Source organism: Myotis nattereri, assembly GCF_964212035.1.
Source record: "Myotis nattereri genome assembly, chromosome: 14".
Taxonomy (NCBI): Eukaryota; Metazoa; Chordata; class Mammalia; order Chiroptera; family Vespertilionidae; genus Myotis; species Myotis nattereri.
This window is the reverse complement of record NC_138089.1, coordinates 48,624,336-48,647,782: the sequence shown is the minus strand read 5'-3', so window position 1 is coordinate 48,647,782 and position 23,447 is coordinate 48,624,336. Positions and strand designations below refer to the sequence as shown.

General features: G+C 40.9%; 1 pseudogene across 1 annotated transcript; it reads left to right on the top strand.

The window, feature by feature from the left end:
- The first annotated feature begins 276 nt into the window (after nucleotides 1–276).
- LOC308529466 (large ribosomal subunit protein eL38-like) lies at nucleotides 277–4,727 on the top strand (annotated as a pseudogene). Its single transcript has 2 exons — nucleotides 277–459; nucleotides 4,527–4,727. The product of its transcript is annotated as a large ribosomal subunit protein eL38-like (transcript).
- Nucleotides 4,728–23,447: the final 18,720 nt, after the last annotated feature.

Sequence of the window (23,447 nt, the reverse complement as noted above, 5' to 3'; positions counted from 1 at the left end):
ATTGTCTGTACAGCAGACAGGGAGCCATAATAAAGATCAACAAGGGCAACAACAAGAAGACAGTCCAAGAAAGATACTGACTGGTTGGTTGAATTGTTTTTTTTTGTTTTTGTTCTTAGTAGCCTCAGAGTGCCTGTACTGTCCACATTTCCTTTCTGCACAGACAGGAACTGAAATGTTCATCGTTCTTCTGTCTCAGAAGTCAGCCCATGCAAATGACGGCTGAGATGTCACTTCTGTGGCTTGCTTTACTGCTAATGCACTATGTTTCGGAGCATGAGAATCATTCTGCAGCTTGTGTGCTATGGTTGGCTCTCCAAGGCCAGAGATGACCAAATTTCCACCTGCCTAGATGCATATGACTCTCCTCAAGTCTCTGCCTGTGGTTACGCTGAAGATTCTTGTGCAGGTTGTGCTACAACTCTAAGCAGTTCTACTCACATAGGCAACAGAGATCAGGTAACCTCCCCTGGTCCTGCAAATCTATCTTAAGTTCTGCTGCCTACTGGGGGTTCTGACCAGGCCAAAAGGATACAAGGCCACAATCTTGAGAGCTTTCTGTTTTCCAAATATTTAAGTTGTCCCCTAGATTTCTCCCTTTTACCCAGCCAAAAATAATTTTCTAACTCTGTGAGGAACCTTAGTTTATTCAACAACCTCCCCCCAACTTCCCCCCTATTTTCAATCATGGAATTTTCCTGTCTATGCTGAAGATGGGCTCCCATCTGTCCTCTCGTCCCTCAAAACAGGGCCTAGGATTTTGGAAGCCCAAGCCAGAAAAGTTCATTGTTTTAGCTTTCTGCCAGGGCTCATCCTTTCTCTGAGGCAATGAGCTTAGAACTGCCTAACTGCCTGGAGAGAAAAGGACGTAGGAAAAAAATGAACTACTGGAGGAAAATAATCTCAAAAACATTATCTTTAGTACATTTACAAACTGAGATATACTCATTATGCTTCAGTTCTTTAAAATGTGAAGGAACTAAAAATCCAACAACACACTTTCATAAGTCATATCTGTTAGGTTTTAAATGAATTTGGGAACTTCTATTAAAATAGGGATTTGGTTGACACTGTGGAAAATGATAATATTTCCAACTAAATGGCAAGTCATTTACATTATTAAAATAAGTTTCAAGAGGAACTAGAAAGCTGTCCAAAATTCCCATTATTTTCCCTATGACAAGCATAGGGAAGGCCATTCCTTTCAGGGTGATGCAAAACACTGGCTTAAAGCATTCCTCAGTTTTTACCCCAATCCCTAAATTTGGGGATCTCTGATCCCTTCTCTGGGATCAGAGAGTGTTTAGATATTCTGGAGGTTGTTTTTGTTTGTTTGTTTGTTTATTTTTTTATTTTTTTATGATGGTATTCTGTGGTGGACTCTTTTGGAGCTGTGTGATCAGCCAATGAGATGGTGACTCCCCATTTTCCCAGGAATGATTCCCTGGTTTTTCAGCCGGTATATGTTCATGGTATTAAACATATACCATGTGCTAGCCTATCTGTGAGGTATACAGTTAGTTATTCTGGCCGCATGGTTATTCTGGATATCAGCCTCCACACTGGCCAATCTCCTGGGCATTTGGAATTGAGACTGAAAGGAAGGTCTGTCTCTTGGCTGAACCTGCAGGTCCTGAGAAGTAGAAGCTGGCTTGTGGAGAGAGAACGCAGAAAAATGCATTTGCTGGACAAGTCTTCCTACTTTTGTAATCCCCAGGCTCTTTGTCTTCCTGCGGCCATGGAGGTCTTGCTACCTCCTGTCCTCCAGGCCTTTGAGACTGCACTTCTCACAACGAAGCCCCCTCCAAGGAGAGCTTGAGCTCATCTCATTGTATTTCTTTTGTTTGCAACAAAAGAACTTTAACAAACACATGTGTCCTTTTGCTGAGCTCAGTTAAACCCAAACCTTATTGATATCAACAAAGGACTTAATTAAGCTAAGTGGGTAACAGCATCAAGAAGAACTTGGAACACTACGACTGACTAACGTAGCGGATAGTAGTGAAAGGAAAAGAGAACAGAGTGCGGGCTACGCGTTGAGTCGCAAAGTCCCAATTCATCATCTGTGCACCTCAAACCACCAGTGTGAAGTGCTGGCTGTTGATGAGGGCAGACTCAGAAATAGTGATGCCCCCGGTTAATGAGCGTTGTGAACAAAGGAGGGAGGGCTTGTGCAGCCTGCGTGGAGCAGCCGAGCCTGTAGAGGTGGCAGGTGTGCACAAGAGCAAAGTTTTCGCTTCATACACAGAAGGTTTTTGCAGGGCTTATTATCTTAGACTATTTAAACCAGGCTGCCTGCTTTCATGTATTGATTTATCGACTTCGTAAAAGAAATCATTAAAAAAATAAGTTTGATCACATGTTCATGGCCATCTGCTTCTGGTGACTAAGTTGGGGGTGCAGAATGCCAAGAAAGGATGTACTATCTTTTGTCAACCAAGGCAAAAATAAAAATCACAGATCAAAAATCGGAACTTTGGGGAAGAAGCATCCAGATTGCTTAAATAAGTCAAGAAATATGCAAACTGTAGACCTCTTTTGATGACGAAAAATTTAACTCTTGGGGGTGAGTTTTGTTTGCTTGGTACAAGGTGAACTCAATCAGATGGATGTGGATGCTATAGGAAGTGACTATGGTTTGAAGGCCCAGGTCCAAGCTCTCTCTCCCCTGCCTCCCCCCTGTTAAGGGATAAAAATAAAAAATGAGTCTATTTGAGTACCCTTGAAATGTTGCCTAATTTAATTTGGTAAGTATTCCATTTAAAGGCCCAAGTTTTCTGGTGTAAGCCCTAAGAAAATGCTTGCCCTAAAAATAACTGCATGCCATGATCACATCTTACATTACTGACCAACAACAGTGTCAAGCAATTAGCTTTTTATAGAGAGTGGGAAGAAAAAATTTCTCTTTTGAACCATATTCCTGGTTCTTTAAATTAATGGAACTTATTTTTCTTGAGGACGTTTTTAGTGTAGCAGTAGAGCACTAATTCTTTATTCTTCAACTTCAGAATTCATTTAATTTCTAATTCCACCAAGTCTACCCTTGGCCCTTGACCTCACTCCTAGCTGTTGCACTTAGCTTCCTGTGATTGCTGTGGACAAGAAAAGCTCCAGACAAACATTGGATGAAGGTGACATTTGTCATTGGCTCCGTCTCATCTTCTGCAGTAGCATGATTCCCTTTCCTCCCCCACCATCACAAAGCCACTGATGTTTCTTGGGTGAGCCATCTTTTTTTTAAAAAAAAAATTATTAAGTATTAATTAATTTATTTTTATTTTTTTAAATTGTTTTATTGCTTAAATTATTACAAAGGGTATTACATATGTGTCCTTTTTTTCCCCCCACCCTTGACAATCCCCTGGCCTCCCTTACCCCCCAGTGACTCGGGTGAGCCATCTTATATAGACCTGACGTTCTCTGTTCTGCTCAGAAATCTATATCTGTACTTACCTATGAGCAAACCCACATTTATTTAGTTAACTGAAAACCTATGATTGTTGGACATGTATCATATTCCAGCCTATTTGTTAGTTATATGAATACACAAGCAAATGCCATGAAAAACATGGATTCCTGTTTTCAGAGAGTTTACAGTCTAGGAAGGAGATAGATGCACACAAATGTTCATATGGACAAAAGCAGGAACAACCAGCTATTATAATAATGCTTAGGCAAATACTAGAAATGTGACATGATGGAAATTTATTAAAGCCCTTGGGAATTAGAGGATTGGGAGGGAGGAAAGATTTGGGAAGGGTTCAGGTCATCTGAATCAAATTTATTCCAGAAAAAGTGTGAGACTTCAAATTTTCAGATTGGGGGAATCTATATTTCATTATTTTAAATGGGAAAAGTAAGAATGTATTCTTGAACACAGAGGTGAACCACAGGCCAGGATCCAAGGATGACAATTGAAAAACATTTGAAGTCAGGTTGACTCTGGAAGATCTGCAGCCACGTTTAGTTCTTGTAGCCATATTTTAAAAAGAGATTATGGGATTGGATCATAATCTAAAATGTAAACTCTTGAGCATTTCTTTGTAGAAAAACAGTGTGCAATGAGATGAATATCTATTTTGAAGACAGAACTGGCTAAAACTAGAATTCAGATGAACCATGCTGTCATACTTATTGATCTGCTTTGGCTTAGCAGTTCGTCCTTTGCAATATAGGTTTTCATAAAGAAGGATAGTAATATTATACGTTTCTTCAAAAGTCTATTATGAAAGTAGAAAATGACATTTTCTTCCTGGGTAGATTTAGTCTGATCCCACCAAATCTGCCAGGATGGTGAACCGTATACTGTACTCATTGAACAGAGTCATGTGATAGATGGCCATTGCTGTTAGGAGGGCAGTGGGGGTGGAGGTGAGCTTAGAGAATCACCTGAGGTCAAAGCAGTCAGCATTCACCTTTTAAATTCACAAGCGACTGGCTGCCTCTTGGGCTGTACACAGAGAATAGGGGGATAATCGGAGGTGCCCGTAGTGAGGGCTCTGCACCTCATAACCATGCCCTGAAAAATTGAGGAAATCAAGGTCTTCCTACTCACAGCCAGGAGAAAGGATGCCAAGTCTGTCAAGATCAAGACAAATAAGGATGATGTGAAGTTTAAAGTCTGATGCAGCAGATACTTTTATACCTTGGTTATCACAGACAAAGAGAAGGCCGAGAAACTGAAGCAGTCCTTGCCCCCAGATTTGTCAGTGAAGGAGACAAAATGAATCAGACACGCTGATCTGTATTAAAATATTAAAAATTCTCCATTAAGACTCTCCCTGTGCCCTAACCTGGAAGGAGATCCAAACGTCTCCCCCTTCCAGTCTGCTGGGGGCCCAGCGGGCATCTAATTTAGGCTAGTTGCTGCGGGCTTGAACTTACCTGGGTGCATCTAATGGTTTGAGAACCATTGAGCCCAGAGGAAGCTTTTCCAGGCTGTTTCTGTGTGATGGGAGTGGGGAGGTAAGGCACAAAGAGTATTCTTCGATGCCCAGGTGAGGGAGCATGGCACACAGAGTTCCTCCTGCAGAAAGACCAGAATAGTTCTGGTGCACTGAGGACCCCAGGAGGTGCACAAGGGTATCATGGCCGATATCTTCCACCACTCCTGGAGACAGTACCATCTTGGGGAGGTATCCTCAAATGGCTTACCAGGTTGCAGGTACCAGGAGGGGGCAGGGTGTGGGGAGAAGGCTGAGGCACACCAGGGAAGAATTGCAATCACCATGTGTTAATAGTAGCTGAAGACTCCTTAAGAATGTATTTGGGACAGTCCTTCTGATTCCCAAAAGGAACAGGGTGAGACTTTGGGGCTTTGAGGAGGCCTGACAGTCTATATATCAGTGTGAGCAAGGCCTACTGAGAACATACACAACGGCTGGTAAGGCTGGAAGAAAGCAGGTTACCTTATAGTTCGTTATACCAAATGAATGTAATTAAAAGTAGTGATTCTCAACAAGAGACAACTTTTGGATCCCCATGGGGCATTTGGCAATGTTTGGGGACTTGACATCTGGTTCGTGGAGGCCAGGGTATACTGCTAAACATCTTCAGTGCCTAGGGCAGCTCCTGTAACTAAGGATTATTTGGGCCAAAATGTCAATAGTGCCCAAGTTGAGAAACTCTAAATTGTATTTCAAAGATGGATTTACAAAACAAACAAACAAACAAACAAACAAACAAACCCCAAACAGTATTCCCTATCAACTCCATAGCCCCCGTTAGTGATATTTAGAGACTTACAATAGAGGGTTAAGCTAGCAAAGTGGGTACCCATTTAACTGGCAATGGGATTGACTATATCATCATTTCAAATTGGCTGTTTTTTTTCTAGTGCATTTGTAGATATTGAAGTTAAACTGGTCTTTCTTGAATAACCACTCTTGAATGGCCTTTAAAAATAATGGGCACTGTGTTTGTCCTGTTTTCTCATATTTCAGGTATTTCTCTTCAGCATGATAGAGCCTGACAAATAATGACGTGACTCAGCAGTTTATGCCGATTCTTGCCAAGTGCTGGGAACTGTTATCAGGGCCCACTACTCAGAACACTTTCGCTTTATCGCGGGCTCCCCTCTAGGCTAGAGGAGGGGAGGGAATGATTACCCATCACACACTTGTATCCAGCACTTGCTTTTCAAATCTGATGAATTCTGAGCTTAAAATTACAAGTTCCATATATAAAAACGACATTTTTTTGAATAACCAGTTATTAGGTAGTTATTCCTGCATCAGTGGGCCACATCGAGAATTCTCAGAATAAAGGAGAAATGTGATTCTAGGAAGTCAAATTTCTGGGCAGTGGGATGAAGACACTTTGTAGGGAGGGCTATTGACCTCAGCAAAAATCAACCAAGAGATAGATGAAAGTAAAACTCAAATTGATTTTGTTTATTTGATGGATAGAGGAATATAAAGTTTAAAGCAGAAGCATGTTGTGATGCATGTAAAAGAGTATTGGATTTTAGATCAGACAGACTTGGTATGAGTCCTGGCTCTGCGGCATACTAGCTGTGTAACTATGGGCGTGATTTTTTACTTTGTTTACTTTTGGTTCAAAAGGTATAATGCTATTTGCCTCATAGCAATGTTAGCTATTGCTCTGTGATAAAAGCCGCAAAATCTCAGTGGCATAAAGCAATAAATCTTTCTTTAGGTCATGCATCTGTGAGGTGCTGGCATCAACTGGGCGTGGTCTAATCCAAGTTGGAGTGGTTTTGTTCTCTGAGAGCCTCCTCCTCCTCCTGGGATCAGAGGGCTCTCTGAGAATGTTGTCCCCTGTATTTCAAGTCTCTGCTTGTATCACATTTTGCTAACACTCTATTGGCCAAAGCTGTCACATGACTGAAAACAAAGCCAAGGGGGGCGGGGGGTGGGGGGAGTAGACCCTGCCCAATTTCAGCCAGAGCAAGTCACTTGAGCAAATCCAACATCACTGGAGCAGGAAGTATCCATTTCTCAAGAAAATGAGGGAGAGGGAGTGAATATTTCTGAACAATAATCGAATCTACCATAGGCAGTTAAAATTATTAAATGAATTTATGTCTGCAAAGCACCTTGCATAATGTCTGGCCCTAAAGTGTTTAATTACCTTCTCCTCTTCCAAAATCTGATTTTACAAAGAAGAATCTGGAACATAAACTAATTGCAGAGATGCAATCACTAGTTTAAAGTAAACTTGAATTCTGTATTCTGATCAGTTGTGAGAGAAGGAATAAAAAGAAAGAGAAGATTTTTTTTTTAGGAGAAGAGATTTTTGAGGAGAATAATAAAATAGAAGAAAAAAGGGAGAAAGAAACAATACCTTCTCAAATTTTGAGGTGGTAAGGCAAGGGGAGAAAAATAATATATTTATAAATGAAAAAACCAAGTAAATAGAAATATTGCCACAGAACAGAGAGCCAATAAAAAGAAGGAGGAGAAGAAAATGACTTAATAAGAGATTTGCCACGATATCAGATGAACTTTTTCTCTTCCCTGTCTTTAAAATTCTGAACTACACATTTCCTCTTGGAATAGGCTAGGAAAAGGAGAGTCATGTTTACTATAGTTTTATCACCTCTTGTCAAGGTTTTATGACAGACTAGTCAATGTTTTTACCACAGTTTACAAGGTCACTATACTCTTTATCTTTGATACTTCCGCAGCTCTAAGCTTAATGTGGCTATTATTTCAACCTACCAAATGAGCAATCATTTTCTGGGAATGTGGTGATATCACAGGGAACAATGAAATTAACTTGGGTTTTTCCACTATTATAACTTGGTGCACACGGAGAAAAAATATTCCCAGCAGAAGCCATTTGATCATAAATTATTTCACATGACCAGATTGCTCAGTATTCTATGGTTGGAAAAATTGTGCAGAAATATTGTCTATAAGACAGTAGAGCCTTAAATATAATACTCTGCCCACAAGTATCTTTGAGAATAAGAGAAGAAATGCTTTGATGAAATTTGACTTGGTTAACAAGAAACAAATAGAACCCCTATTAAGATGAAAAGTATTAATATTGAACCAGGCTCTCCTTGTAAAGAGCAATGGTAACTTGCCTTGTTACATCACATGCTTAGAGAAGCAAAGATAAAAATTCAGCCTTCTTTGTTTTTTATATTGAAACTCTTGTTTGCATCATGCCCGAGCCATCTTGCTTTTCAGTCAGACTGCCAATAGCTAACACAGAGGAGATACTCACAAATTGGGGCAAGGTCAGGAAATGGCCATTTTTCAATTTGTAATTAGTTGTGGATAGGAGTGGGCATATGGAAAAGCAATTCCCTCCAAACTCACATTCCTTAAAAAAAAAAAAAAAAAAAAAAAAAGCTTGTACTGCTTTGGAGAAATGAGAGGTGTGTTTTCTTGTTTTGTTTTGTTTTTCCTAAAAATATTTATTTGGGGTTTTCAAAAAGATATAGGCCTGGAATATAAAGATTTTTTTTTAAAAGGTATCTCTTGAATAATGCTTTAAACTGGTTAAGCTTGAGGTAAGGAATGACTGAAAAATAGTCAACTGATTTTTTAATATATTTATCTTTATTGTTTTAAGTATTACAGATGTCCCCCATTTTCCCTCATTGACACCCCTCCTCCCCACTTCCTTCTCCTCCCCAGAACTTTACCCCACTATTGTCTGTTTCCATGGCTTATGAATATAAAGCATATAAGTTCTTTGGTTGATCTCTTCCCTCCCCCACCCTCTTCCCTCTGAGGATTCTCAGGCTGTTGATGCTTCTATGACTCTGGATCTATTTGTTTGTCAGTTTATTTTGTTCATTAGATTCCACATATAAGTGAGATCATGTGATACTTGTCTTTCTCTGACTGGCTTATTTCACTTAGCATGATACTTTCTAGGTTCCTCCATGCTGCCTTAAAGGGTAAGAGATCCTTCTTTTTTTACAGTTGCATAGTATTCCATGGTATAAATGTACCACTGTTTTATTTATTTTTTATCCACTCATCTACTGATGGGCACTTGTGCTATTTCCACATCTTAGCTATTGTAAATAGTGCTGTTATGAACATAGGGGTGCATATGTTTTTTCTGATTGGTGTTTCAGGTTTCCTAGGGTATATTCCTAGTTCCATTTTTACTTTTTTGAGGAAACGCCACACTGTTTTTCATAGTGGCTGTACCAGTCTGCATTCCCACCAGCAGTGTATTAGAGTTCCTTTTTCTCCACATCCTCACCAGTACTTGTTGTTTGTTGATTTATTGATGGTAGCCATTCTGGCAGGTATGAGGTGGTACCTTATTATCATTTTAATTTGCATCTCTGATGATTCGTGACATTGAGCAATTTTCCATATGTCTCTTGGCCATTTGTATGTCCGCTTTGGAGAAGTGTCTATTTAGGTCTTCTGCTCATTTTTTGATTGGGTTGTTTGTTTTCCTTTTGTTGATTTGTATGAGTACTTTATATATTTTGGATTTTAACCCCTTATCAGATGTATCATTGGCAAATACGTTCTCCCATACAGTGGGTTCCCTTTTCATTTTGGTGCAGATTTCTTTGGCTGTGCATAAGCTTTTTTATTTTGATGTAATTTCATTTGTTTATTTTCCATGTTTGTCTTGCTCTAGGCATTGTATCAGTAAAAATTTTGCTACGTGAGATATCTGATATTTTGCTGTCTATGTTTTCTTAAAGGATTTTTATGGTTTCACGACTTAACATTTAAATCTTTTATCCATTTTGAGTTTATTCTTGTGTATGGTGTAAGTTGGTGGTCTAGTTTCATTTTTCTACATGTAGCTGTCCAATTTTCCCAACATCATTTATTGAAGAGACTGTCTTGACTCTATTGTATGCTCTTGCCTCTTTTATCAAAGATTAATTGAGTGTAATGGTTAGGGTCAGTTTCTGGGTTGTCTGTTCTGTACCATTGATCTATATGCCTGTTCTTGTGCCAGTACCAGGCTGTTTTGATTACAGTGGCTATGTAGTATAGCTTGATATCTAGTATTGTGGTCCCTCCAACTTTGTTCTTCCTCAAGATTGCTGCGGCTTAACAACTGATTTTAACTGAAGGGCTTATCATCTCCTTGGACCCTAGACAAAGGAGACCAGAGTGCAAGACTTTTCCGGTATTTTTTTGTCTGCCACTCTCCATTCACTTCTGGCCTCTTTGTTCTTCCCCAAGCACATGGAGCTCATTCCTACAGTCAGGCCTTTCCGCTCACCTTGCCTGCAGCCTGGTATGCATTTTCCTGCCTGGATATGTGCATGCTCACTTCCTCGCTTCAGTATCACTCCCTTATAGAGGCTTACCCTACCCATCTTGTCTACACCTGCTCCCAATTTCCCCCTGTCCCCTAATATGGAATTCATTTTCTTCATATTTCCCACTATCTGACGTATATTATACAGTTATTTTGCTCATTTGTTTATTGTTTGTTCTTCACTAGAATGGAAGCTCCATGAGGGCAGGGTCTTTGTTTTGATCACTGCTGTATCCTCAGTGTCCAACGCAGTGCCTGTGCCTGGCACATAGCTATTTCAGCAAATTTTGTTAAGTGAATGAATGTCTGTAGGGAAGAAAGGACAGCATTTTTTACCATTCCTCATAGTTGTAAAGATGAAAATATCCCTAATGTGAAGAAGAGCAATCCTTTAGTTACCACAACCTTATGAAAAGTTCACTTGAATATATGCATCCATTCTTTTAATAGCCAGTTGGACCTACTGGGCTGGAGTACTGTGCTAGGTGCTGTATGCAGAACTGAAGGGAATAAGGAAGGGTTCCTTCCCTCAAGGAAAGATTATCTGGAGGTGGAGAAGGGTCTCTCCACCTGGTCCCTGGGGGTGCCATTCACTTGAAACATGTTTGTTTTGTTTTTTTTAAAATATATTTTATTGATTTTTTTACAGAGAGGAAGGGAGAGGGATAGAGAGTCAGAAACATCAATGAGAGAGAAACATCAATCAGCTGCCTCCTGCACACCCCCTACTGGGGATGTGCCCGCAACCCAGGTACATGCCCTTGACCGGAATTGAACCTGGGACCCTTGAGTCCGCAGGCCGATGCTCTATCCATTGAGCCAAACCGGCTAGGGCTTGAATCATGTTTTCTTAAAGCTATGAAGTGTACAACCTGTCCAACTGTTCAGAACAATGCTGGGAGTCAACATTTCTTTTCCCTGCAGCTAACTGGCACTTCCTAACAATCCAGAGGCCACAGGGCTTGCATGGATTCCTTCATTCAACAAATATTTATTGAGCATTTACTACATGTACGAAAAGTGCCAGAAGCTGGGATACAAGTGTGATCCCAACAATGTCCCTGACTGTTGGTTGCGTGCAGTAGGGAGACCAACAGGAAAATACAGCACAGATGTTAAGTATACAAGTGGATTTCCGTGAGAGGACACAGAAGGGCCTTCCAATCCTGTCTTGGGAGTTGGAGGAGATTTGAGCAAGTTTTTTAAGCAGCGTCTGTTTATATCTCTCTAATTATAGGGGGCTATGTAGTAGATTGATTGGCTTTGCTTCTCAGTGGTGGGCTGAGTAGAAGTTTTGCAGGCATCAAAAGGAAAGGAAGGGTGTGAGGGCAGGGAGAGCAGCAAGAGCTAAGCCTGGAGGCAGAAGACTGCAAGGGGTGGAGTTCAGTCTGGCAGCAGCAGAGCTTCATGGGACCGCGTGGCCCAGTCATACAGGCTTCTCTGAGGAGTAAACCCTTAGGATCATCAGACTGGAATTTATAAGAGCTCCTGGAGCAAAGGTGGACACTGAACTGGACGGAAGGCCTAGGAAGCTTGCACAGTGACCTGAGGGGAAAGAGACATCACAGGCAAGGTAATTTGCTGGTTTCTGGCTGGACCCCTGTCACGTGGCTGCATCATTTACTGAGATAAGACAAACAGGGGGAAGTGCAGGATGGGGTCAGGGTGGGTGAGCAGGTGAGGAGCACCATCCTGCTGACTCTGGAAGGCGGTTCAGATCTCCTTCCTGTGTGTCATATTTTAGTGGTTGTTGTCTTCCCTTCTTTCTCTCATCCCAACACACACATACCCTATAGTGCTGTGCTGAGCCCAACTGGAGTCTGAGGCAAAAGGCAAAGGATCCTGGCATTATTTTGATCATCACGGACTTTTTATATTCATTCTGATATAAGAAATATTGCATTCAAATATTATCTCTTGATTACTGAGATGGTTGGTTAATGTTATGTGTCATCTTGACTGGGCCACAGGGTGCCCAGATATTTGGGCAAACATTATTCTGGGTGTGTCTGTAAGGATCTTGGGACTCTCAGCCTCCACAATAATGTGAGCCAATTTCCTATCTATCCATATATCTTACTTGGTCTGTTTCTCTGGAGACAGCTGCCTAATATAATGAGTTTTGTGCCCCAGGCAAGTGCTTCACCACTTGCCTCACCCTTGTCCCAGCTCTGTATCTTCCTCCCCACCCCTCTCCCCCTACATCTGTAAGCTTCTTGAGGACTTGGACTGTGCCTAATTGTTTTATATGATCCATAGCACTTACCCTAGTATCTGGCACATTTTTTAAGTTCATAGTAACTCTTCCTTGAATTAATGTAAATTACTAATTGTAGAACAAAACACTCATTTGTTCTGCGAATCAGCCGGGCATTGTTCCAGGATCAAGACGACGGAGTTTAATATGCGTTAATCTTTTGAGAAGCTCACAGACTGGCAGAGGGGGCTTGGGGACAGCAGCACGAGAGGAGTGTGGCAATAGAGGGTTAGGTAGGGACTAGAGAAGTCCAAGAAATGGGGGTTAATCATTCCCTTGGAGCCGCAGAGGAAGCTTGGCTTACCTGAGGAAGTATGGCTTTGTAGAGTTTAGAAAGAGAGGTAGGGTTTCCTTGGTTAATGGCAAAGAAGAACATTCCAGGTGGAGGAAACAGTTTGAATGAGGTGGGAAGGGACGGCAATGCTTGCCTTTCCAGGGACATGGAGCATGTTTAGGAGGTTACAGTGGGCCACATGGCCACAACCCTGGGGAAGTGGTGGTCTTTGGCTCTGTCCAGGGCAGGAGGAGGGAATGAATGTTCATTGAGAGCATGAGGGGTCAGGAAGCAGCTGCCCTGGCTGGCTGGTGGGAGGAGAGCAGCTGTGATTGGGGGTGGGGAGGTGAGGAAACAAGTATGGGGAGAGAACAGCAGACAGTGGGAGTTGGAGTAGTTAGAGGTGTGGCCTAGGGATGAATATGAGGAAGTCTGTACAACATTTTGTGCTTTCGGGTGAATAGGAACAAAGCAAATAAAAAAACTATTTCTCAGCCGAGCTGGTGTGGCTCAGTGGTTGACCTATGAACCTGGAGATCAGGGTTTGATTCCCAGTCAGGGAACATGCCTGGGTTGTGTGTGCTCGATCCCCAGTCGGGGGAGGGGGGGCGTGCAGGAGGCAGCGATCAATGATTCTCTCTCATTATTGATGTTTCTATCTCTCTCTCCCTCTTACCCCCTCTCTGAAATCAATAAAAATATATTTAAAAAACCAGAAAGCTTTTTCTCTAATGTGATATGCTATACATAAATAAATCCCTCTAATGATTTCTAGAGTTATGCTAACAATATCCTAGTGACAATAGAATTAAAAACATAAGGAAAATGTTCATTCAGGTTTTAACCATCCCAACACAGGAGTACTTTCTTTTCCGTCTCTTTCCAGGCCTTGCAGCAAAGCCTCTGAAGTGTTTCTACATCCATAATCAGAGTGTTGGTACGATTTTATGGTCTGGCAATCTTGGTGTCACCTCTGAGTTCAGTCAATGTTATGCGATGAACACCTGTACTTCTCTTGTGCAACGCCTTCAGCAAATGCCTGCTGACTTTTACAACGGGACCCCGGTGAGGCAGCCTACAGGGAGATGGGGAAGTGAGTGTGGAAGCAAGCATAGGTGTGTGCAAGCACCTCATCAGCTCTGAAGCACGATGGCAAAAAATGTGCCCGTGGCGGAAATACAGGAAAAGAGAGCTAATTAAATGGAAGTGGTTGCCATCTTCTTTCACTAAGGAGGAAGGGTTCTTGCTTATTTGGTCAGTCCTGTCTTTCTTTCTAATTTTCTGGAGTTGGAAAAAATCAACAGACAAAATAAAACAGAGAAACAAAAACAACAAAAAAATTCAATCTACATAATGAATAAAACTATATCATAAATCCACATAGTAAAGAACTGAGGTGAAGAAAGGGCTGTGGACACCAGGAAATGGAATGTTTACTTCACAGACAACATCATACTGACATGAAGATGACATAGTGCTGGCAAATGTTTAAGACAGGCTCTCTGATAAAAAACAAAACTAAAATAAATTCTGTGTGGGTGTGTATGTGTGTGTGTTTGTGCTCACATACATATATAATTTTATTATAGACGAGAGGCCTGGTGCACGAAATTCTGCACTGGGGGTGGGGGTTGGGGAGAGGAATCTTCAGCCTGGCCTGTGCCCTCTCGTAGTCTGGAAGCCTTCGGGGGATGTCCACTCAGCCAGCAGTCAGATATCCTTAGCGCTGCCATGGAGGCGGGAGAGGCTCCCACCACTGCTGGTGTGCTTGCCAACTGCGTGCCCAGCTTCTGGCTGAGTGGCGCTCCCCTTGTGGGAGCGCACTGACCACCAGGGGGCAGCTCCTGCATTGAGTGTCTGCCCCCTGGTGGTCAGTGCGCATCAGAGTGACCAGTTATTCGCAGTTTGGTCAATTTGCATATTAGCCTTTTATTATATAGTGTTTTATTGTGTAGCACACAATTTATAAGTGATAATAAAATATTTAATACTCTGTGTTATAAATTCTATATAAACAATTGATTCTCACAGAATGCTTTCATTAACTTTTGCAGAACTCTTGCATCCATGGCAATTGACAAATGAACATAGTTCCAACATAAACACTGGTTAATATTTTCATTTATGTTAACAAGCTAGACATAAGAAAGTGAAACAAGAAAATATGTTTAACTTTATACATTCATCAATGATGTGAGTGACTTTTTTTCTGCTAAATCAGACATTAGACTTTGAATACTGAAAGAGTATTTTCTAAATTATACTATTCACAGTGTAATGGCTATAAGCACAACATAGTTTAAAGTTTAATTTGTATCATTAGCATTTTTTCCTTGACTTTCTTAAATCTAGAACACCAACAAAACAAAGAACCAAGCCCTGGTTTATAGTGTTTGCTGATTTTCATGGTGTGAACACTCCCACCATGGTCAATTTCAAGCTACCAACGTGACATCGCTGGATATGGGATTGGGAAGAGATTCCAAGAAGCACCATTATGTAGTATCTACAAAGTAAACAGGTACAAAGAAGTAAGAAACCCCAAGAGTATAGATAGGAGTGAAATAATTAGAAAGTGATGGATTTTGAGTGTTTATTTGACAGTTTCATTGAGGTAGAATTGGCATACAATAAATTGAACATACTTGAATTGTATGATTTGATAAATTTCACCATACCTATACACCTGTGAAACCGTCACCACCATCAAGATGCTGAGCATTTCATTTCCAACACTACCCAAGATGTCCCCACATCCCTTCGTAATCGATCTCTTCCACCGCTTCTTACCCTCTCCCTCAGACAACTACTGACCTGCTTCTTATAATTATACATGAGTTTTCTATAAATGGAATCACTTAGTGTACTTTTGTCTGGCTTCAGCATAATTATTCTGAGATTCATTCATGTTGATTCATGACTATTCCCTTTTCCCTCTGAGTATTGTATATTTATCACTTTTGTTTATAATTTGCTTTTTTGTAAGTTCATGTTACTTAATTTTTAATGATGGATGTTGTTTAACAAACAGCTGGGAAAATTTCTGTAAATTTAACAAACTGCTCTTTAAAGGTGGTGCAATCTGGCTCTGGCATATCTCTGGTGATCTGTGTATGTGTGAGTGTGAGTGTGTGTGTGTGAGTGTGAACGTGAGTGTGTCTGTGTGTGTGTGTGTGTGCGCGCGCGTGCGCCTGTGTCTAGCTTTAGAGAGAAGGCTGAGAGATTTTGGAGCAGCTGCAGTGGTTGAGAATAATTGAAAATGAGTGAAAGGCAAGAGAGAATTTCTAACAGTTCTGTGTTCTCTCTTCGGTGTTCTTTGAGAGAAACTGCAGTAAAATGCTAATTACACGTTTTGGATGCTGCCTCATTGTTTTAATTAATGCGTGACTGGACTGTGATACAGATGGGGTTATTATTGAGGGTTTCATGAGAATATTCCAAAAGCCAGAGTCAACTTGCTTATGGTTCAAGGGGGCAAATGGATAGAGGGATTTGGATCTGATGATTGGGCACAAGAATGCTGGAATTTGGCCGCTCATCAACCAGGAAGTCATGTTCACTCATTAACCTCTCTTAGAATGCACTGGATGAACAGGTGTGTGGGAGAAGGCTCGGGCTACATTTGTGTCACTTGGAGATTGCCATTAGAGAGATATAATCTGGGATGCAATGTTCACTGTTTACGGGCCTTGATTTAATCAGGGCAACCCTGAAGTGTGTAATAGTATTGTACCTACTCGTATTTTACAGGGAAGTTAAGTTCTTTGCCAGAGATCATACCAGGAAGTGGTAGAGCCAATATCTGAACTCAGGTCTGTCTGATTCCTCTGTCTTACCCCCTACATTGTACAGCCTTCTGGCTTGCCAAGCTGTAGGACACTCAGAGTACATGGCTTTAAAATAAGAATTACGGGCCTGGTTGGCTAAGGGCCTTTTCCCAACTCAATGACAGTATCCCTAGCTGCCTGGAGAGTGTGTCTGGGGATGACACTAAAGCCCAATCATCTTAAAGTTTTTTTTTTTTTGAAACATATTCTTTCCAGGAGGCAATAGAGATACCATTGATAGATTTTAGTGTGGAGGAATGGGCTCAAGCCTGCATTAGAGAAAAATAGGTTGGAGGGTGGTTTTATGTTTGAGGTAGAGGTACCTGTACCATCTCCTTTTGACAAATCATTGTATCTATTATCCTGCAGATCAGGTTCAGAGAAGTTAAGTAACTAGCCCAAGGTCACACTGCTCCCAAGAAACTGTTAGGCTTTAAGGCTATACTTAATGCGGTGGAGGAAGGATACCGCATCCTCTGAAATCCTAGGAAGAGCAAAGGATGACAGAAAGTGGAAGGAGTGGGAGTGGATACGGGGAGGAAGGCTGTGGTAACAAAACATTTACAACTATAGTGGCTTAAGTAAATAAAAGTTTATCTCCCAAGAAACAGTCTAGATGAGCTATCTTAGGCTGGTAGGGAGCTCTGCTCTGAAGAGACATTCAGAGACTCTGGTGCCTTTCATCTTCTTACTCTGTAATCTCCTTGAACGTCCACGTGGCTGATCCTGGCTCCCGTCTACACTGGTGGTCTAGCCTCGGGCAAGAAAAAAAGTGTGCAGGTCAGTCTTTTAGGAGAACACCCAGAAGTTGCTCCATGTTTGTCCACACCCCATTGGTCTAAAGCAGGGGTCCTCAAACTTTTTAAACAGGGGGCCAGTTCACTGTCCCGCAGACCGTTGGAGGGCCGGACTATAGTTTAAAAAAAACTATGAACAAATTCCTATGCACACTGCACATATCTTATTTTGAAGTAAAAAAACAAAATGGGCCCTAACCAGTTTGGCTCAGTGGATAGAGCATCGGCCTACGGACTCAAGGGTCCCAGGTTCGATTCCTGTCAAGGGCATGTACCTTTGTGCGGGCACATCCCCAGTTGGGAGTGTGCAGGAGGCATCTGATCGATGTTTCTCTCTCATCGATGTTTCTAACTCTCTGTCCCTCTCCCTTCCTCTCTGTAAAAAAAATCAATAAAATATATTTTAAAAACAAACAAGCAAAAAAACAAAAACACAAAACGGGAACAAATACAATATTTGTATTTGCATGTGGCCCGCGGGCCATAGTTTGAGGACCCCTGGTCTAAAGTAAGTCACATGGCCATGCTTAGTTACAAGGGAAGCTGGGGAATGTAGTTTCTTCTTGGGTGATAATATGCTTAGCTAAATAATACTCAGGGACTCTATTATGGAAAAGAAGGGGAAAATGGATTCAGTGTGATCTTTCTAAGTCTTTTGTTAGAATTGCTCCTAGGGAAGTCATGTGGCAAAACAAAGTCTGCCCACATAATAGACACTTACAACAAAACAACTAATGAAAACAATATTCTGCAACAGTTTTTAAAATGTGTCCTGTGGCAAATGGTATTTCTAATAGACTTACAGAATACACTCCGTGTCCTTGTATCTGTATCCTCTGTGGCTCTCCTAGTATTTCAGCATCTTTTGAAGATGGTGGCAGTATCTCTCATAGCCAGGGCCTTTTGCAGATCAGTCAACAATTGGTCGTAATATTCTGCCAGTGCTCATGAGAGGTGGGAACTAATGGAGTTTCATGTTAAAAGGAAATGAGTGATGCTGGCTGATGGGGACAGTCAAGGCTGGAAAGAATGTGCCCTGGGCCACTATTCCTCAGCGTTAGCCATTGATTTCCATGAGGGAATTTGACTAGGAATTGGAAGTTCTCAATAAAATACAGAAATCCAGGTTTTAAGCATGTAATCTAATTTTTAAATGTTGGGTTCAAATATTTTAATGCCATTCTGTGGGTTCAAAAGAACATCCCTGTGAGCTGGGTCTCTGGTCTTTGACTTGATCTCTCAGAACCTTATTTCTTCATTTGTAAAGCAAGAGTGATACTCACCGAAAAGGGCTGTAGGAAGAATGGAAGAAAATAGTGTATGTTCAGGGCAGATAATCATTATCAGACTGATTTTTTTTTTTCCATGATGAATCTGCCTTAGAATTAGGAAATTCTCAGATTCCATTCTAGAAGGTAGGAAGTTCAGGATAGATATTCCAAAGAACACTAAGAAGATAGAATCTACAAGATTTGCTGGAATTGGCTGTTCTGATGCAGGTCTTTAAAGCTGTCCTAATTCAAATTTTCCAACATTTCCTTTTGGAGATGTGATCAAGAGTTTGGGTCTAGCTAGTTTGAGCAACAAGCTTAGATGAGAGAGAAAGATAATTAAATTTGTCCTTACTCATCTTCTTGTTAGTTGTGTGACTTTGGCTCAGTTACTTACCATCCCTAAACATTAATATTCTTATTTTAAGAATGGGAATAATAATAACTTATCTCATAAAATAGTTGTCAGGACTCAATCCTTAGTGTAAATTGCCTCTCATATATAGTAACTATTCCATAAACATTACTTGTAATTAACTATTATGTCTTACCCTGGTGGAAGATATATATACAGAATAGGTTTTTTATTGTCTTGATTTTTGGTCAAACTTGTCTTTTCAGGCAAACCACCTTATTTAGTCACAGTATTTTTTTTTCTCTGGGAGAATTGTTATAATGTAATAGATGAAATCTTAGAAATACTGCTTAAATTATGCTGTGTGCAAGTCCCTTTAGTAAAAGGATAGAGTTGGGTGTGAAGTGTTCTAAAACAACAAAGTGACCTTTAAAGAAAAACAATTTATTCATAAAGTAAATTACCAAAGAAAAGAGGGAAAAGGTCTTCTCGACTATTGCTAGTGTCGCGTCTTTGGGCTGGTGCCTGGTTTTGCATTGCTTGTGCGCTGTGTATGAAGAGTTTCTTATGTCAGAGTTAATGGGTCCTGTGAAAAAGGAATATTGAAATTTACTTCCATAAAAGATATACGACCTGTTCTACAGAAAACCCCACAGGCAAAACCAGTGGATACACCATGAAAATGGAGGATAAGTACTTCCAAAAAGGTGTCAACCAGCAATTAAGCTCCTTTTCAAAAATAGATACATATTCACAGTATGGTTGAACCTATTGATTAGCCTTATCTTTATTACTATTATTTCTAGTAGTGGCAATAATAATAATTACTGATGTTTATTGGGCTTTTCCCTGGGGGCCATTCATTGGGTAAACTTCGTTACATGCTTTATCTCACTGAATTCTCTCAACACTGAGTTAGGGGATATTATTACAGGTTTCCGCCCCGCTATCCAAAAGGTGAGCATGCCTGTGAAATCTTTCATAAGTCAAAATGGTGCAAAGTGAAGAAACAATGACCCGAAGACCCATCTTGCTAACAGATGCACAAAATAAACTGAGATTAAGCACAGACACTCACACAGTTCAAAGATATGGAGCTTGATGCTGAGCGGCTGATTGTCGTTCCCAGAGAAGGAGCCTAACAGGGCCACTTGCTGCACAGGATGTACGCTGGCTCTTTAACAACTTGCTGCAAAGCAGACACTACACAGTATTTTCACTTTTCGCCTCTTTTCATAAAAGTGAAAATCCTTTTCAGATTTCTTTCGGTTACCGAAAATAGGTACTAATGTAGGTGTTTCGGGGGGGAAAAAAGTGAAGTGGCATAAAGTGAACTTTTGAAAAGTGTGGGGAGGTTAATATTGTTTAGGACTTTTAACATCTATATTCCCATTTTTCAGATGAGGACACTGATGCTTAGGAATGTTAGCTAACTTGCCCAGTTTCACTGGTTTGTAGGTGGCATGGCTTGGCTTGTAACCTAGCACTGCCTGGCTCCAATGCTCATGATTGTATGAGGACAGGGACATTTTGATGAATGAAATGGAGAAGAGAAAACTTAATTTTAGAGCGTTCAGCCCTTTCCCAGAGGGTATGTCTGAATTGAGTGCCTCGTTATGGGGCTTTCCACAGTCAGAGCAACAGAGCTGCGGGAAGAGGGACAAGGTCTGAGGGGGAAGGCAAACAGGCGATGGAAGGCTTTGAAGACCAGCTTTGAATGCTTTGCGATTTTGGCAGCAGTGTTGACAGCTCACGCTCAGGCTTTGATATCCAGCCGTCTTTGTTCTGACTGAGAAAGAAGGGCTTTTATGATCTACCTTTGTGATCACCACTCTGGAACTCCTGGGTAGTCCTGCTTTCAAATACCCTGTTTCACTGTCCTCGTCAGGACATTCACACTTGTCAGACGAAGCCTGGGAATCATGGTCTTGCAATTTTGGGCATGGTTTCCAGAGCTCCTCAGTTCTAGTCTGTTGACTCCAGCTGGCAAGGTGGGTCCTCTCTCTGAGTGTTGCCAGCCTCTGTCCGAAGACAAGGACATCCTAGTGACAGTTCTGACAATCTCCCACTCTCCTGGGTGGGGAGGGAATGTTGCTTAGGACTCTGTACTGTTGGTTATTTTATTTGCAGTACCCTCATGCTTCAGTCGTGTGGTTTAACTAAATAGTCTAAATCCCTTTCATTAAAATATATACCCTTACACTGATCACCTTTAAACACTATTGGTGGTTTGGATGAATTTATCTATAATTATAGAATGTTGTCCTTGACGATGTTAAGGAGAATTTTTGACAAAGAAACTACTTCAATTATGAAGTTGTTGACCTTGAATTAGATAAGATACAAAGTAGATACATACTCCTAGAAATAAAAGAGAGCAATATCGTTCTGTATAAATAGGCTTGGGGGAAAAAATCCAGAGATTTTTGTCATAGTTAAAGCAAAATACTGTTTTCATGTTGGGATTGGAGACCACCAGCCACATGTTGCTAGATATTGAGCAGTGAACATTGGGCTCTACTTAAAAGCCAGAATCCTTGGGTTTTAAGTTGCAGAAAGGGCAACTCAGAATCACTTACGCATAAGGAAGTTTATTGTTTATGTGACCTAGATATTCAGAGGTAGATCTGGCCTTAGTTACCTTAGCGCTGTAAACTATGTCATCAAAACAATTTCTTTTCATCTCTCAACTCCACCTTCTGCTTGTCTGGCTGGTTCTCAGACTCCAAATGGCAGCTTAAAGCAGTTCTAGTCTCATCTCCTCCCAGGCTCTTGACCACCGTGAAAGGGCAAGAATTTTTCCCAGTGGGCATAAGTTTCACTCTGATGGGATAGACCTATATCCATGAACCAATCACTGAGGTGCTTCGATAGACTGTGTCTGGGATGGAGCCTCATCTAAACCCCATAAAAGTGGGGAGGGGCGATTTCCTGGCAGACATTGGGGCTGTTACAAGGAAAAGAAGGAATTTACACCTGGGGGTGTCAGTGCCATTCACCAATTGTGAGACCCTGGGAGGATAACCAAACCTCAGTGAAAAGTAGAATTAATAATCCCTACTAAAAAATGGGTTCACATTATAGACTACATATATGAATATTAGTGCTTCATAAACTATACAGTGCTATCTGATTTCGTATTATTATTTTTAGAAGTTTCTCTAGGATTTATATCTAGGATAAAATTGAGTTAGACTATAGACATCTATGTAACCTTCCCAGGAATGCCAAGTTGTTTTCTCCCATTAGCAGTGAATGAGAGTTCCTGTTGTTTTACAAACACTTGGTATTCTACCTTTTTGTTATTTTCTTTTTTACATTTGTTGACTATGTCATAGTTACTGGTTATATTTGGTGATGTAGTTGTTCATATATTTTGTCCACTTCAAGCACTGGGCTGTTTGCTTTCTCAACCATTCATGGGGCTCTTTGTATTTCCAGGATACTAATATTTTGTTGATTTTCTTATTGCAGATACTTATTCCCAGTTTGTGGCTTGCCTTTTCATCTTTTTAATGGTGTAATTTGACGAAAACATGCTCATGGTTTTAATAGTACATTTGCCTGTCAATCTCCTCCTATAAGGTTTGTACTTTTTGTGCTTTGCTTAAGAAATCTTTCTGCCCCTTAAGACTTTGGGTCATAAAGATATTCTTTTCTAAATGTATTCTATATGTTGTAAGAGAGGTATTCAACTTTAAGTTTCCCACCTGGAAAACCAACTGGCACCATTTATTCAATGACTGTCTTTTTATACTGCTGTGAAGAACCCCCTCTTATACATCAACTAGAGGCCCAGTGCACAAAATTTGTGCAAGGGGCTCGGTCCTGGCAGGTGTGGTGGCTTGCCTTGGCCCTCACAGCCCCGGGTTCGTCTGGAAGGACATCCGGAAGGTCGTTCGGCTGTCTGGTCTTATTAGCATATTAGGCTTTTATTATTATAGATTGTCCTTATAGGCATGTGTCTGTTTTAAGCTATCTGTCCTATTCCTTTGGCCCATTTGTCCATCCCTGCATCAATAAATGTTTGTTTGTTTTCTTAAACACAGGACTTAGGTACTACCCATGGGGTATGAATAGAGTGTGACCTAGAAAATCAGTGTTGCACCCATGAAGGCTCTTCCCACGTCTCATCATATATCCCAACGGGGATTTTCTGATCTGGTTTCAAAAAGTTTTATTAAATTCTACCTAATAGGTATCATTCCTAATCCCTATTCTTGTTCACTCATTTGTAACAATGGGATTGTTCGCTGTTTTTATCAGTTGTATTTGAATTAAATGACATTGCGTTTCACAATCAGAGAGATTTGGAAAAGGTTCTGTATGTCTTTTACCTGCAGGGAACCTAGAGAGTGAGAAATACCTCTGGAGAGGGGAACTGAAAAGATAACAGTTTCAAAGTGGAGGGTTCAGTGATCGGGAAAGCCGGGCGAGAAGCA